This window comes from Typopeltis vanoorti, chromosome 22, assembly GCF_054136105.1.
Source record: "Typopeltis vanoorti isolate ZY-2024b chromosome 22, IOZ_Tvanoo_1.0, whole genome shotgun sequence".
Lineage (NCBI taxonomy): Eukaryota > Metazoa > Arthropoda > Arachnida > Uropygi > Thelyphonidae > Typopeltis > Typopeltis vanoorti.
In genome coordinates, this window is record NC_143570.1 from 41185887 (window position 1) to 41200930 (window position 15044).

The following is a 15044-nucleotide window of genomic DNA, read 5'->3' on the forward strand; positions in this document are numbered from 1 at the left end:
GTTTGAGTAGTTGTCTCCATAATTTTCCAAAATGTATTCTGATCACCGTGTAAGCCTAAAAGAAAAGAAAAAATAAAATAAAATAATAAAAAAAATAAATTTGGTAACTTTTTTTTTGACAAATCTCTTTTTGATAGTATTCAAGCAAAATTATTAATAAATTATCTTAATATTTACTTGCAACTATCGTTTTGATGTTTGATGAGAATCCATTTTCATGCTAAAGAAAATAGCAAAAATAACACACACACACAAAGTGGGGGGAAAAGACAGATTTTGAATTGGCAAGAACTGGTAAATTAATTCATTTAATGGCTGAGCATCAGTTATCAATCAAGTTAGACACTATAATGTATGTGAAATGTGATGAGATGCCACAAGGGTCCATAAATAACACAGCCTAACATTATTTGAAGGCTGAGAAGAGACAATCAATGAAGCAAAAGGAAGTATAAATGTATGTAAAAATATTTTTTTTTAGCTTTCTAACATTAATATAACTACAGATTTGGACATTGATTTGTTTCAACTCAGATGCAACAAAAAGTTTCTGTTGCCATATTGCTAGTTCACTCTGATGTTAGTTATTCCAGATCCATTTCTATGCCAGATCCAATGAGTCTTCCAAACCTTTGGCTTGCATCCAAAAGGCAGGTAATAGTAGCAATGGGGAGCTGTCACTGTTACTTGCTGCTCCTGAATGAAAAAAAAAACGGCAGAATTCTTTGGCTTCTAGATAATGAAAAATTAGCTACTAATGAACTTTTCTTGATTTGAAAAAACTGAAGTTAGAGCAATGAAGCAATATCTACAACTGTCTGACTTTTTTTTTTGTTTGTTTGTTTTCCTTGAGATGGGCTGAGCATACTTTTGTGTTGTGAGAACAGATTGCAAAGATAATCTAGAATAGTTAATTCTAGAATACAAAGACCGGTATTTTGAGCACAATTTGGGGGGAGAGGGGTGGGAATACCATCAGGACCAAAAGACATTTCAAGGTATCTGAGCTATTAAGAATTCTTCTGATGTCTTTCTGAAAAAGATCAGAAGCATGAAATGGGCTGCTATTGGTATAATGTAAGATGATTCAGTGATTTACATTAGTCACTATATACAAGAGTTGGATGATGGAGTTCTTGCTTTTGGATGATGTTATAATCACAATGGTACCATTTGAATGGTACCATTCAAATTTTGGTCTTTTGATAAAGTCAATTGCTGTTTAAAGAAAAGAAGAGTTTCTACATTTCACCCTTTCAAAATCAGAATTCATGTTTTTTTAATAGATGTCATGGGCTACAAGTGAAAGCCACAATAAAACTAGTGGTTCTTCATGCCATTTGAGATATGCCAAATTTTTATCTTGGGCTACTTTGCTACATTTATTGAAGAACCAATAATTTATAGGGGTCCAAAGTCTGGGGTGGAATGGGGAATGAAGGTGTTCACATGCCAGTGATATGTAGCCTATGATCTAGTAGGCCACATAAAATCACAGAGAAAGATATTGTTATTTCAGTTATTCAATCAAAGATGGTGTAGTGTTCAGATCAAAAGAACAGAAATCAAAGAAAGAAAGAGCAGAAACTGCTCATTTGGTCTCATCCTAGTTTGCTTGTTTTGTGTGACCAAAAAAAAAAAAAAATCCATGTTTTTCTAACATATAAAAACATGCAAAAAATGTACCTTTTGCCTTAAATTCCATCCCATTTTAGTATCACTATAGGACACAAGATTGAGAATGGCTAGGTGAAGCAAGCTCATTCCATAGAACAGAAAACAGACATATTTATCTATAGTATATTTGGAATGAGATTCATGTTGGAGGCTTAATGGAATAATTATCAGCACTGAGAAAGGATTAAAAATAAGTTTAATACTTCCAATATTTCATCTCTGTCACAGAGACATCTTCAGGGATTACAAAAAACTTTTGTAACAACACACACACACAAAAGCAATACAGTAGTGAGTGAAACTAAAGTCCTATCTAGGTGGTGCACCCTCTATGGGCATTTGTAGGTGGCCTACAATGCAAAGAGGGCGCACCACCTAGATAGGGCTTTAGTTTCACTCACTACTGTATTGCTTTTGTGTGTGTATGTTGTTACAAAAAGTTTTTTGTAATCCCTGAAGATGTCTCTGTGACAGAGATGAAATATTGGAAGTATTAAAATTATTTTTAATCCTTTCTCAGTGCTGATAATTATTTCATTAAACCTCCAACATGAATTCTGCACAGCACTTAAGCCTCACCACATGGATTTGGAATGAGAGTTGGTTAAGAAGATATCAAGGGTGTTAGGAGAACAGTCAGGATTATCTATTTTGGTCTGGATGATGTATGTCAGATCCATTGGTGGCCCATGAAGTTTTAAGTGGGGGCCTATACAAAATAATTTTTAAAAAAATTCTTTTTTTTCCTAATCAGTAACTAATTTATTAATAAATAAATCTACAGATTTATTTATTAATAAATTGGTTACTAATTAGGAAAAAAAGAATGTTTTTTTTTAAATTTGTATAGGCAGCACCCCCACTTTAAACTTCACGGGCCGCCACTGGTTAGATCATTACTAACAGCACAGCAAATGCTTAGGAATGTATTCCAGCTTAATCAGTGGAATTAAGAGAAAGGAAGCCAGTTTGAGAACACTGAAGTTTCCAAGGAAGATGATACCGATGTTTGGATACTCAGACTGCAACAGGTACCAATATAAGTGACAGAACCACCAGTATTTCTTCTGCCACAAAAATAAAAATATCATTATTCTCCTGTTTTTTATAACATTACAGAATACTATAAAACAATGATCAATGGGTTAAGTAGTACAAAGGTGGCATCCTATAATAGTGCCCCCATCAAAAATCACCCTTCAGTACAGCCTCTTTTGCTGTTAATATTCAGAAAATTTCTGCCCTGTTACAACTGCCTCAAATCACAGAGCAGGACTGCCAAGTGCCAAAGTGCATGGTGCAAAAAAACAAATCATGTCCTCAGTTGAAATATTCACTACCAAGTTACAAAATGCCTTTGCAAGCAGCACAACAACTGTTCATCAGGAGCTGATGAATATGAGTTTCTATGGCTGTGCAGTTGCATACAAGTCTAACATCATCAATGCCAAGTGTGAAGGTGGGAGTGGCATAAAGCTCGCAACCATTGAACTCCGGAGCAGTGGAAGCACATTCTTTGGAATGATGAATCATGGTTCATCTCTGGCAATCTGAAGGATAAGTCTGAGTTTGGCAGATGTGTTGTGTCAATTGTGAAGTTTGGTGGAGGAAGCATCACTGTCTGGAGCTGTTTTTCATGGTTCAGGCTGCCTTCCCCCAGTTCCAGTGATGGGGATTCTTAACACTGCAACCTGTAATGACATCCTAGACAATTCTGTGCTTCCAACTTTATGGCAACAGTTTGGTGGAGATCCTTTCCTGTATTGACACAACAATGTCTTTGTCCATAGAAACAAAGTCTGTGCAAAAATGGTTTGATGATATGAGTGTTGAAGAACTTAACTGGCCTGCATAAAACTATGATCTCAATCCTATCAAACACTTGTGTGATGAAGTGGAATGCCAAATGAGAGCCAGGCTGAATTGTTCAATATCAATAACCAATCTCACTAATGCTCTTCTGGAAGAATGAAAGGGAATTACTGCAGCAACTTACCAAAATCTAGTATAAAGCTTTCCCAGATGAATGAAATATAGCCACCAAAGTTAGACTAACTGCATATTAATGTCTTTCATCTTAGAATGGAGTTGAGATGAGCAGACATTTAGATATTTTTGATTAGATAGTGTGTATGTCAATAATAAGAATAATAACAGCGCTGTATATAACCAGGACTTCATAGATTTACTCATCTACAATTAACGAAGGCTAATGCTTCACTGACAATGAATCAAAAATTAATAAACCAATAAATAACTGAAGTATGAAAGTTTTAGGCTAATTCTGGAAATCTTCCTTCATGCTGGAAATAACATTTGTAACTTATGTTTTTGGACAAAGTGTATTTAGCTGCAAATTTCTAAATTATGAGTTAGAAGACTTTGTTAAGTGACTAGTAGACGATATCTTATTTAATTTTATTTTTTTGTTATTTAACATAATGACTTTTTTTTTTTATATATAAATATCAATTTGTAGACCTGGATATAGATGCATCTACAGACCAATTAAGAGCAGTTGAAATATGCATTATTATTATTATTATTATTATTATTATTATTATTATTGTGACACCTCCAGGGAGTCCAAAGACTCATTGAGGGAGAGTGTGCCAACAGCATCGAATGATTATTGCTCCTTCCAACTGCTAACCGCGCTCAAACTTGCTTGACTTTTTGCGTGAGCCATTAGTGGCAGAGGCTCTACCAATCAACCAACCTTTGCTGGCATTATACTGATCAAAATTTCTACAAATTCTAGAGTCAAGTTCAAATGTTTGAAAACACATTTTCAAATTAACTAGAATCAGAGTTTATGTTAAAACACATTGTTGTATCCTTTGTGAGCCAGTACAATTATGTAATTCCCAAACAAGATGCTGACTTTAGGAAAAATTACAAAACATTATTTGTAACACACATCATTATGTATTATGGAAAAGAATATATTTTTTTTACCATACAGTTTCTATAAATATATTCTTTCTATTATACTATTTATGATAATAGAATGAATACTGAATGAATACATGACTTAATGACAACTGAACGCTGTCATTAAGTCACGAATTGTTTTGTTTTCTGAGTTTCATCTGTTTAGCATGCATGAAGTGTGAACTGACATGACAGGCAAGTTTATATATGATACAGACAAGATAAAAGAATATATATATTCCAGGTGTGCAGTGCTCCTCCAATGAATAGCAATATCACTGATATTACATTTTTGCATTTATTCCTGTTAAAGACTCCCCTAATTGTTTCCAGACTTTGCATGATTCCTAAAAGTAAATACGATATACTAATGCTTCACTTTTTTTTGATGCATAAACATTACATCACATTCATGTTAATAGTCTAGGTATGCATTCAAAATACATCAACCTTTGAGTCCTTTGGAAACATGTATAGATGGCACAGCAGGTCAAATTCTTAGCGTTCTAATAGTTTTAAACCACTCAGAAAGCGAGGCTGGGTGAGCTCTGAGACAGTAGCACCCTAGAGGTTGCGATTGGTTATTGTGTCAACCAATCCAACTGAACGCTGTCATTAAGTCACGAGTTGCTTTTGTTTTCTGAGTTTCATCTGTTTAGCATGCATGAAGTGTGAACTGACATGACAGGCAAGTTTATATATGATACAGACAAGTTTTTAACATATAATTTTCGATAAATTTATAACTTCTTTGCTCATATTTACAATGGGAAACAGTATTGTAGTCAAAGGAGGTACTATACACCCACAGATACGAAACCTTTCGACACCTTTATGCATGTCAGAAGAAGAAGAATCCATTCCGATAATAGGGTAATCAATCCATCTTGTGGGATGAATTGTTTATTTTAAAGTGGTAACTATTTTGCTTGTATAACAGTTCGAAAATTAACATATAAAGCATGTGAATTTGCGTGTTGGTGACCAACTCGTATATCAGCTTATTTCTTTTTCCCCTTCAACATGAATTGACTCTTCTTGGCAAGTTTCCAGACTAGGGTTTCGAATTTGTAGTCAGACAGCAAGCCTTGTCCTTCTCTTCCAAATTTTACACCTTTGAGTAATTCAAATATACCAACCAAATATAGCATTCTCCTTCATGATTGTTTTCTAATATATCTTAAACAAATACATTGTCTCCCACTCTGTGCAGATTTGGTTACAATTAATTGATAAATTAAAGTATTCAATATTATCCTACAATTAATTGCATTAGACCAATTAAGATGAATGCTGATGTGCTGCTCACTCTTTACACTTTCATACATCAATAAAAATGCAATTATACCATCAAACTGACGTGAATTTTGTAGCGCAGGTATTTTGCATACGCCACGACAACACACCCAACCAAAATGGGTACGCAATGCCACTGATATATATGAATAATAAAATAAGCCATTTATTCTCTGAGCCTCTGTAGCTCAGTCAGTATAGACGAAGCCCTTTGGTCGGAAAGACCTGGGCTCAATTCCCATCAGTGATGCAAGGAACCTTTATCTGGTCTCTTTCAACAAAAGGTGAGTTAACTGGTCTCATACAGAGGTTGGGGATTTCTTCACCCAGAAATTCAGGCTTTTCATCCCCCAAAATAGGCAAACTGGCCCTGTGCGCACACGCACACAGATTACAGTCATGAATACGTCCCCGCCATATGCTGGTCCTGAGCCCAGCATATGATCTTTAGTCAGTATAAAACTGGGGGGGGGGGGGGAGCAATGGTGAACTACCCTATAAAAATCTTCACCAGGAATACCTTGCGGGCAATACCTACAAAGTCACCTATCTAATGAAAATGGTCAGAAACGACTGAATGGGAAAACCAGGTATTTATTCTCAAAAGAGAACAATTATCACCTTGTTTTTTTTTTTTTTTTGAAATCATTTAGTGGCTAGTTCTGCCTTCTCATCACTAGATTATTAGCATGAGCTCAAACTCATGGACAGACAAACATGGCATGAGAATACAGCACAAAAATGATTATTGTATATTCTTCATCTTTACTACCACATTTCTCCATGTTAATATGGTGTAGTATGTATTCTATAGTCAATTTTTCCTAAGTTGCAGTTAAAAACATGAGTGGTTTCTAGTAAGAAAAATCTCTTTGTAATCCCACACCTAACACTATCCTGGAAACAGGCCAAGATCTTTAGTCAGTGAGTACAAATTGCTTATATCTGGTATTACCATAAAGTAATGCAAGCATCACATATAAAATTAAAGTGCTCCAAAACAAAAGTTGGCATTTGAATCTGGGGATAGCATATTTACTCATGTAGAACATAAACCAAAAATATGTTCGCCAAACTGAACCACTGAGGAAATTTATGCAGTAGAATATGGTATTGATTGTTGCTTTCATTAGATACAATGTTATATTTGCTCAAGAATAATTAATACTTACCAATATATAAGTTGATTATGTAGCTACTGCAAGTTTTATGTATCTTTCTGCCTAACTTGTTAATAGTGGCATGGCAATCTATAATTAAGAAACAGTATTTGTGAATAAATGTATTCATTTTTATCTTTTATATTTTTATATGTTATTTTACGTTTACTAAATTTTCAATGCTTTTATCTTATGCTGCTTTAGAAATGCAGCAGGGGTTAAAATCCAACTATATAAATAAATTCAATTTTCTAATTCAAAAATTTGTTTATGTGACAATCCATAAATAATATTTTTTAAAGAAAGAGAATATTTTTTGCCTAAGGAAAGCATACACTTTGCATTATAAATATATTTAAATATACATTTATGTGTATAAATATACAGGGTGTTCGGGATAAATTTGACAGTTTCGTAAGGAAAAAGAAAATCTTCTTTGTATCTATTAAATTTAATGAATTGACAAAAAAACATTACAGGCAGAGTTAATTACAATACTATCAACAAGATTTACTCAAAATAACCACCATTAGCATCGATCACAGCTTCAATTCTGCTTCGGAACCTCGAACAAGCTGATGCTACAGTCTCCCTGGGAAGGGCCGCAAAAACTGTTTTAATTTTATCCATTAACTGGGCTTTTGTATTACTGGAAGTGCGATTGGTGTCTTTTTCAACTGCGCCCCATACAAAATAATCCATGGGGTTAAGGTCTGGGGAGTTTGGAGGCCAAACATTTGGACTGGTGAAGTCGTAGAAATTTTCAGACAACCATTTTTGACTTTTCCCAGAGGTGTGGCAAGGGGCCGAATCCTGCTGCCATACATACGGCCTACCATTGGCTACCCTTGTTATCCAGGGCTTGACTACAGTTAGCAACTCCACGAACAAAGCCCGAATTCCAATGCCAGGGTTCTTCAACACCTGTTCCTGCAGATTTGCGAGGAATTCTGCTGTACGAACGCAATCAGATTGTCTGCTAGGGATCTTTCTTCTTGCTACATCCTCGTAGTCACCATTGCAAGTCTCTAGTTCATGCCTGATTGTTTTTACTGTATTCAGGGAGCATTGGGCAGCAGTCGTAATATCCTTATTTTGATGGCGGGCACGAATCATCATGATAGAAGTTATTCTCTTCCATGATTCAGGTGGGTTCCAGCTATCCATCCTTTCTGACATCTTGTATATGAATGAAGAAGGGTCCAAACTTTTAAATGAAGAGAAGTGTGTGTTAATACATGTAACTTACGGAAAAATATAATTAATTATAAATATGTCAAATTTATCCCGAACACCCTGTATGTATAACATACAAAGCCTGCGTTCTTAACCGAAGATTTTTAGTCAGTGTACCAATTTGTTTTCGCAGATTTCTACTATAAAGAAGAAATACCAGAATGATAATAACAAATTGAATAAAGTGCTCGGTCATCTTGCCTGTAGGTAAATAGACTGTGGCAGCAGCTGTTTATGTACTAAAAGTTCGCAGGCAGGAGAAACCACCCTTCATATTTGAAATCTCCTCTAATCTTGGAACTCAGGGATTCACTAGTTCCAACATATTTCAATTTTAACGAATAATTTTTTAATAACTTTATTGCGCATTTCGTATATTAATATGGTATTATTATATACCATACAGTTCATTAAAAGCAACCATTAAAATATCCATGATCATCCAGAATTTTTCATTATTAAATTAATTTAGTTACGACTTAGCAAATGATAGGCCATGAAATTTTACATGAACGAAGATAACGGCAGATAATATTTACTGAAATAAGAGCCAACAGGCTTCACTTCGGCGAAGTAAAATATTCAAAATTAAGTGGATATTGAATACGACATTATTTCTTAGCCTAATAAGAAACTCAAAGATAGGAAATCTAACCAAGAGTTTCATTCCGAATATAGAAAACTCTATTATAAAGTTCGGCGAGACCAAGCGTAAGCCAACACCTGGCAGATAATATATTATCTGAAAACGAACTTTTCGTGTCGTACGTTTACTAACCTCTCAATGGTTAATTCATATAGCTGTAGAAAGGGATCTATACAAAAATGGATTCCTCATTGCGCATACTTTCAAAATGCACGAAGAAAAAAAACATCTACATCCCTAAACCAAATTCCGTAATCCAAAAATTAGCATTTGTTTATATCATACTCCATGTTTGTTTAGAGTATATCTGCAGTGCTGCCATCTCTAAACTCTGACGATCTGGACTATAGCATGAGAAAATTCCTTTAGTCATACTGGATGCTGTACTGTATATACTCATATTAGAATTGATTGGAATTACGAACAATAATTAAACCATGAAGCCAGCAATTATTAATTAAACAACCAGTAGGGAATGTATATTCTTCCCTGAAATGACTGTTTCTGGTTGAAGAAAAAGTGTATTTTTCTGGGGGAAGGGGGGGTTTCCACTAAAACTTACAAGGTTTTATTGTATAAGGGATCTTATGCCTTCGACTGTATTTCGAATCTCTAGGCCCCAATAAGTGTTCGAGCGATAATTGTCCGTCAATCGCGCGTTGGAATTGCTCCTGAAATTGAATAGAGTACAAACATAGAAGTAGGGTACCTAAAGATCTCTGAAGGAACAATTAACAAAAGCAGTGATCCTTTTTAAGTTGCTAATATCTGAACAGCATGTAGTGCCTCATGGATAGGCTGACCATACGTACCGTTTTGAACGGACAGTACCGTTTTTTTTTTTCATATTTCCCGGCAGTCCGGTCGTTTTAATAAAAATATCAATTTTGTCCCGTTTTAATAAAAACTATAAATATACTTTAATGTTGGTCAATCATAAATTATTATTATTCATAACCTACTACCTATAATCATATATCAATATCACGGATACAAGTAATGTGTATAACCATGGAGTCGCATTTGTTCGATACTAAATATCGATGTCTGCAGTGAATTATTCAGAGAAAAAAAAAATAGACGTTGGCAATGCTTGGCTTTGTTATTCAATGTAGGCGGTTTAAATTTCATATTTTTTAAAGTTTTAAGTCTAGTCCTTGTAGTCCCGGAGCCTGTGTAGCTCAGTGGATGTGGCGTTTGCACACTACCGTGCTTGGCCGCACGAAGGAAGACTTCATTTCGAGTCTAGTCGGCGACTAGAGGAAATTTTTCTAAGCCTTTTTTCGACCGGATCCCGAGTTAGTCGATCTCTGGCACGGGCAAGCAGATTTTTCCTCCCGGAAACTAGAGTTTTTCGTCCTGTAAACTCAAGAAAATCGACCGTAGAACCCACATTATTTCAGACATTAAATATATTGTGTTAGGGTTAGGGACCACGAGATGGCGGCACATTTGAGCTGTCTCTCTTTACTGCGTACTGCTTAATTAGTGATAGCTTTGGGCCATCTGTCTCTGATTGGGTACCAGTGGATTTTGAACTGCCCACTCAGTCTCCAAAAGTTAGATAGGGCTAAATGGCCTCGCCTATTCCCGTATACGGGAATAAAAAAAAGGCGTTAGCTGAGTCTAGTCCTTCACTCATACTAACCACACCTATGATTATTCAACTTCCAAGACTAACCTCTTGTTCTGGCCCCTCTAGCCAAGTGCTGAAACATATCTCCTGCATTAAATCGCAAAAGATTTTAAGCAACTTAAATGTTTTTATCGTATCCCCTTTTTCTCCTATCAACCAACTTCTGCAGTCCGCAAATCCTCAATCTATCCTCATAGGAAACATTCCGCATACCACAATCATCTTGGTCACTTGCCTCTGAATCTTCTCCACCTCATACTCAAGAAACCAGACCTGACCACAGGAATCTAGATGTGGATGTATCAAAGCCGTATAAAGTGGAACAATAACTTTCTTATCTCTACTTGGTAGTGTGTTCTTTAATAGCCAAGTAATCTTATCAGCTAATTTGGCAACCTTAGCAATATATCCTCTAAACTTTTTTTCTCTATGTATCACCACCCATAAATCTCTAGCCTTATCTATTTCCTGGAATATTGTTCCATCAATGTGGTACACTGCTTGTAATCTATTTATCCTAAAATCCATAAATTTACATTTCTGTACATTAAACTGACATCCATTATCTTTTGCTCATAACTGAGAACCTATTTAAATAGTCCTACAAGCTCTCCACGTGATTAACTGTTACTCTACCTAATTTCGGATCATCAGAAAACAACTGAATATTTAATTTCAGGTTATTTTCTATATAATTTATGTACAAGTTAAACAGCAGTGGTCTCAGCACTGAAGACGGCACACGACTAGTCACCTGTTATCGCCTCGATTTTGCCCTCCATATGCTACTTTTTGATATCTGTCGAGTAGCCACCTTCTTATGTCCAGGGTCATATATCATATGTACGTGTATATCCCATTTGTTCTAATTTGCATAACAGAGTTGCATGTGGTATTTTGTCAAATGCAAAGGCATTTGACAGAATTATTGTAGCATTTTCCTTTATCCAACTTAGCTGTCACACCATAATAAAAGTTAATAAATTTCTATGGCGTGACCGACCTTCACAAAGCAATCTTGACCCCTCACAGTATCATAATCTTATTCATCCATTCCTTAATTCTCTTTTTGATCAATTCTTTCAGTATTTTTACCAACATGCTTGAGATATTGATGTTCTATAATTTTCTACTGCAGTCTTAGAACCTCCTTTATGCAAGGGTATTATTTTGCCCTCTTCCCACTCCCTTGGAACTCTCCAATGGACTTAGAAGTGGGACTTAAATTAAAGAGTCTAGTCAGAGGCATTGCTAATTCCCTTGCACATTCTCCAGAACTCGAACTGATATCCTATCTAAACCTATAACTGTATTTACATTCAGTTTCTGCAATATCCCAAGAACCCCCAATTCATCCACCTCTATCACATATGTTACCGCATTAGCTTCACTTGTATTACATACACTTGTAAAGCTGTCACTCAGTAATTCAACTATTTTATCTACTTGTGTCACGTTGTTACTATCAACACCCATTAAGGTTAATCTTTTATAGTCATTCTGCCTCTTATTTGCCACGTAACGAAAGAACGCTTTGGGATTTCCTTTGGCCTGTTTGTCAAGATTTTTCTCATAATCTGAATTTTCCCTCCTTACTATGCTGGTTACCTTTCTCCCCTGAGCCTAGTACTGTTCATGAGCTTGCTGGTCACGTTCCTTATATACCCTCCACAACAATTTCGTTTTCAGCTCAGGCTTAATAATACTACTCATCCATCTAATTCCTGCCTGATTTACCCTCCTTAACTTAGGTATGCAATTTAATATTGCTTCCTCTAGATACCCCTTAATTATCTCCCATGCACCAATTACATCCTTACCTTGCAGTGATTTATTACTTGTAGTTTCAAGCTTCCTCCTAAGCTTGTCATAATCATTTGCCTTGTATTCTCACATACACCTCCCTCGTCAACACCTCAAGGTCACTTTCGCCATTTGGAGGTAATGTGGCCACCTTGGTTATGGATAGCTCTTCTAACACTGCACAATATTATTGCAGGGAAACATTCTAAACGACATAGCACACTATCTACACTACTTGATCTACCATCAGCCACACAAGAATAGTATTTTTGTCTATTAATGACTTACGTTTTATGGCCCAGCTGGTATTACGAATGAAATATCTGTTTCTGTGAAGATTAAGCCATGCTACCTAAAGTTTCAAGCAAAGTGTCTCGAAGATGTTTTAAAAATCTCTATTTGATCAACAGGTTTTTTGGGTTTTAATCCTAAGCTTCAAGAACTTTCACTAGAAAAAGCTAACTTGAAGATTCCTCTAGTATAACAGGACTCGAATTCAGGTATTTACCAAACAAAGGACTTAATAGAATCCAATAAAAGTCTTAATTTTCCACTCCACTGAACATCTCTGACTGTATTCAAGCTGTGGTTAAACGTGCCTGTGCAGTCCATGGTAAAAATGCAGGATATATTCAATGGCTTATATTGAAAATTCTATCTTCTTATTCAGAAGAGCCAATCAAAAAGAAGTGTAAAAAAAAGTTACCAGATTTCAAAGGAGACTTCATAAGAATGTAACGCAATAAATTAGCCTCTTATTCAACTGGTATTCAAGTTTTCAGGTTTATCACTAAATCTCTTGGTCGTAAATTCGGTCCTCACTTGTTCCTACCTCTCTCGCATCTGATAGTACCAAGGCAATCTCACCCCAAGAAAAGGCAGGTCTCTTGGTATCAGGTTATTCCTTCAACTCTTGCTTAGATGACAAAGGAGAATCACCTCTCACTCTACAACAAGCTTCATATTGCATCCCTCCTTTTGAAATTTCAGCAGAATGACTTCAGTAAAATTGTGAAAAATTCGATGCTAATGAGGCTCCTAGTTCAGATGGTACTCCTACACTTGGGCTCAAGCTTGCAACCTGAATTGACACTCATCCTCTATAGCCTATGTAAGGTATCATATGCAACTCGCGTCTATCCAGCTGCATATAAACCAGCCCATACAGTCTGTATCTAAAACGGGGAACAAAAGTAGCCATCTAACTGTTATAAATATTACTCTGCTTTGTCTTTATTTTCTTTACTAAATATTCGTGAAGTGCCGTGAATGGACTGCCTCCATTTAAATATTTCTATTATATCTTATTTTCTCACGCCTGTATTATAGAAATATTATAATATTTCTATAATACATTTCTATAAATGTATTATAGAAATATAATACATTTCTATTATATCTTATGTTCTCACTCAATATATAGTCAGTTAGACTATATATTGAGTGCTAGATTATAAGATTTTTTTAACTAAAGAGAAAGCATATATTTTTAAAATTTCCCACTTATATTAATCTTTACCACTAATTAGTCGTGGCTTGATTATGATCACCTAAACTTTATCTTATGCAGGTTCGAAATTTTCAGAATAGTGAATTGACAGAATCAGTCCAGTGTGTTGTTCACAAACTATTTAATTAAATCAAAAAGGAATATTTACAGTTTTATTCACATTACTATATATATATATATATACATACACAGCGTGTCCCAAAATTCACGCAAGAAGTAATTGTAATTGTAATTTCTTATTGATTCATAAAGTATACAGTATACGGTTATGCATGGAATAGCATATCGGGTAAATGGTTTCCACGGCTTTGCTGGCACATACGCACTCTTTTGTCGAAATTTTCCATGACCGTTTTGCATAAAGCTCGCTGAATTTCGTTGATACAGCGCTCAATTTCCTCCTTCAAGCCGTGGGTGCTCGTGGGCTTGTTGGCATAAATCTTAGACTTCAAAAAATCCCATAGAAAAAATTCCAACGGCGTTAAGTCACATGATCTGGGCGGCCAATTCTGATCACTAAAACGGGAAATTACACGACCAGGAAATGACTCATGCAGTAATTGAATTGTTTCTCGGGCTGTATGGCATATGACACCGTCTTGTTGAAACCACATGTCGTCCACATCTATATCTTGCAATTTAGGCACAAAAAAACTGGATTATCATGTCGCGATAGCGAGCACCATTAACTGTTATTGCCTTACCAGCCGCGTTTTCGAAGAAGAATGGACCGATGATGCCTCCAGCCCAAAATCCGCACCAAACAGTGACACGTTGTGGATGCATTTGTTTCTCAACAATCACTCGTGGATTTTCTGAATCCCAAATGCCACAATTTTGTCGATTAACGAAGCCATCAAGATGAAAATGAGCCTCATCGCTGAAGATGATTTTGTTCGAAAAATAAGCATCCACTTGTAGTTGTTCCATAATCCATTCAACGAACTCTCTTCGCTGTGTGTGATCAGTAGGCTTCAGTTCTTGAGTCAATTGAACTTTGTAAGCATAAAGATGCAAATCTTTCGTGAGAATACGCTGTAGAGAGCTTCTCGAAATGCCCAATTCAAGACCACGGTGCCGAATTGATGTTCCTGGACTCTCAGCAACACTCTCACGAACTGCTTCGATGCTTTCTGCTGAACGACT

At 35.8% G+C, this 15044-nt stretch overlaps 2 protein-coding genes across 3 annotated transcripts in view; one reads left to right on the top strand and one right to left on the bottom strand.

Moving 5' to 3' along the window:
* Window positions 1–15044, bottom strand: part of LOC150094347 (uncharacterized) — a 53328-nt gene that overhangs the window by 26842 nt on the left and 11442 nt on the right. Inside the window, exons 1-2 of one of the 2 annotated variants that reach the window (XM_090412492.1) lie at window positions 9082–9212; window positions 7080–7157 (exon numbers count right to left, since the gene is read on the bottom strand). The gene's annotated coding sequence lies outside the window, so the exon portion shown is untranslated. Of the gene's footprint in view, window positions 1–7079; window positions 7158–9081; window positions 9213–15044 lie in introns of those variants that run through there. The other variant, XM_090412493.1, reaches the window with a different exon arrangement.
* Window positions 1–15044, top strand: part of LOC150094348 (beta-1,4-N-acetylgalactosaminyltransferase bre-4-like) — a 329825-nt gene that overhangs the window by 25053 nt on the left and 289728 nt on the right. The window lies entirely within an intron of this gene.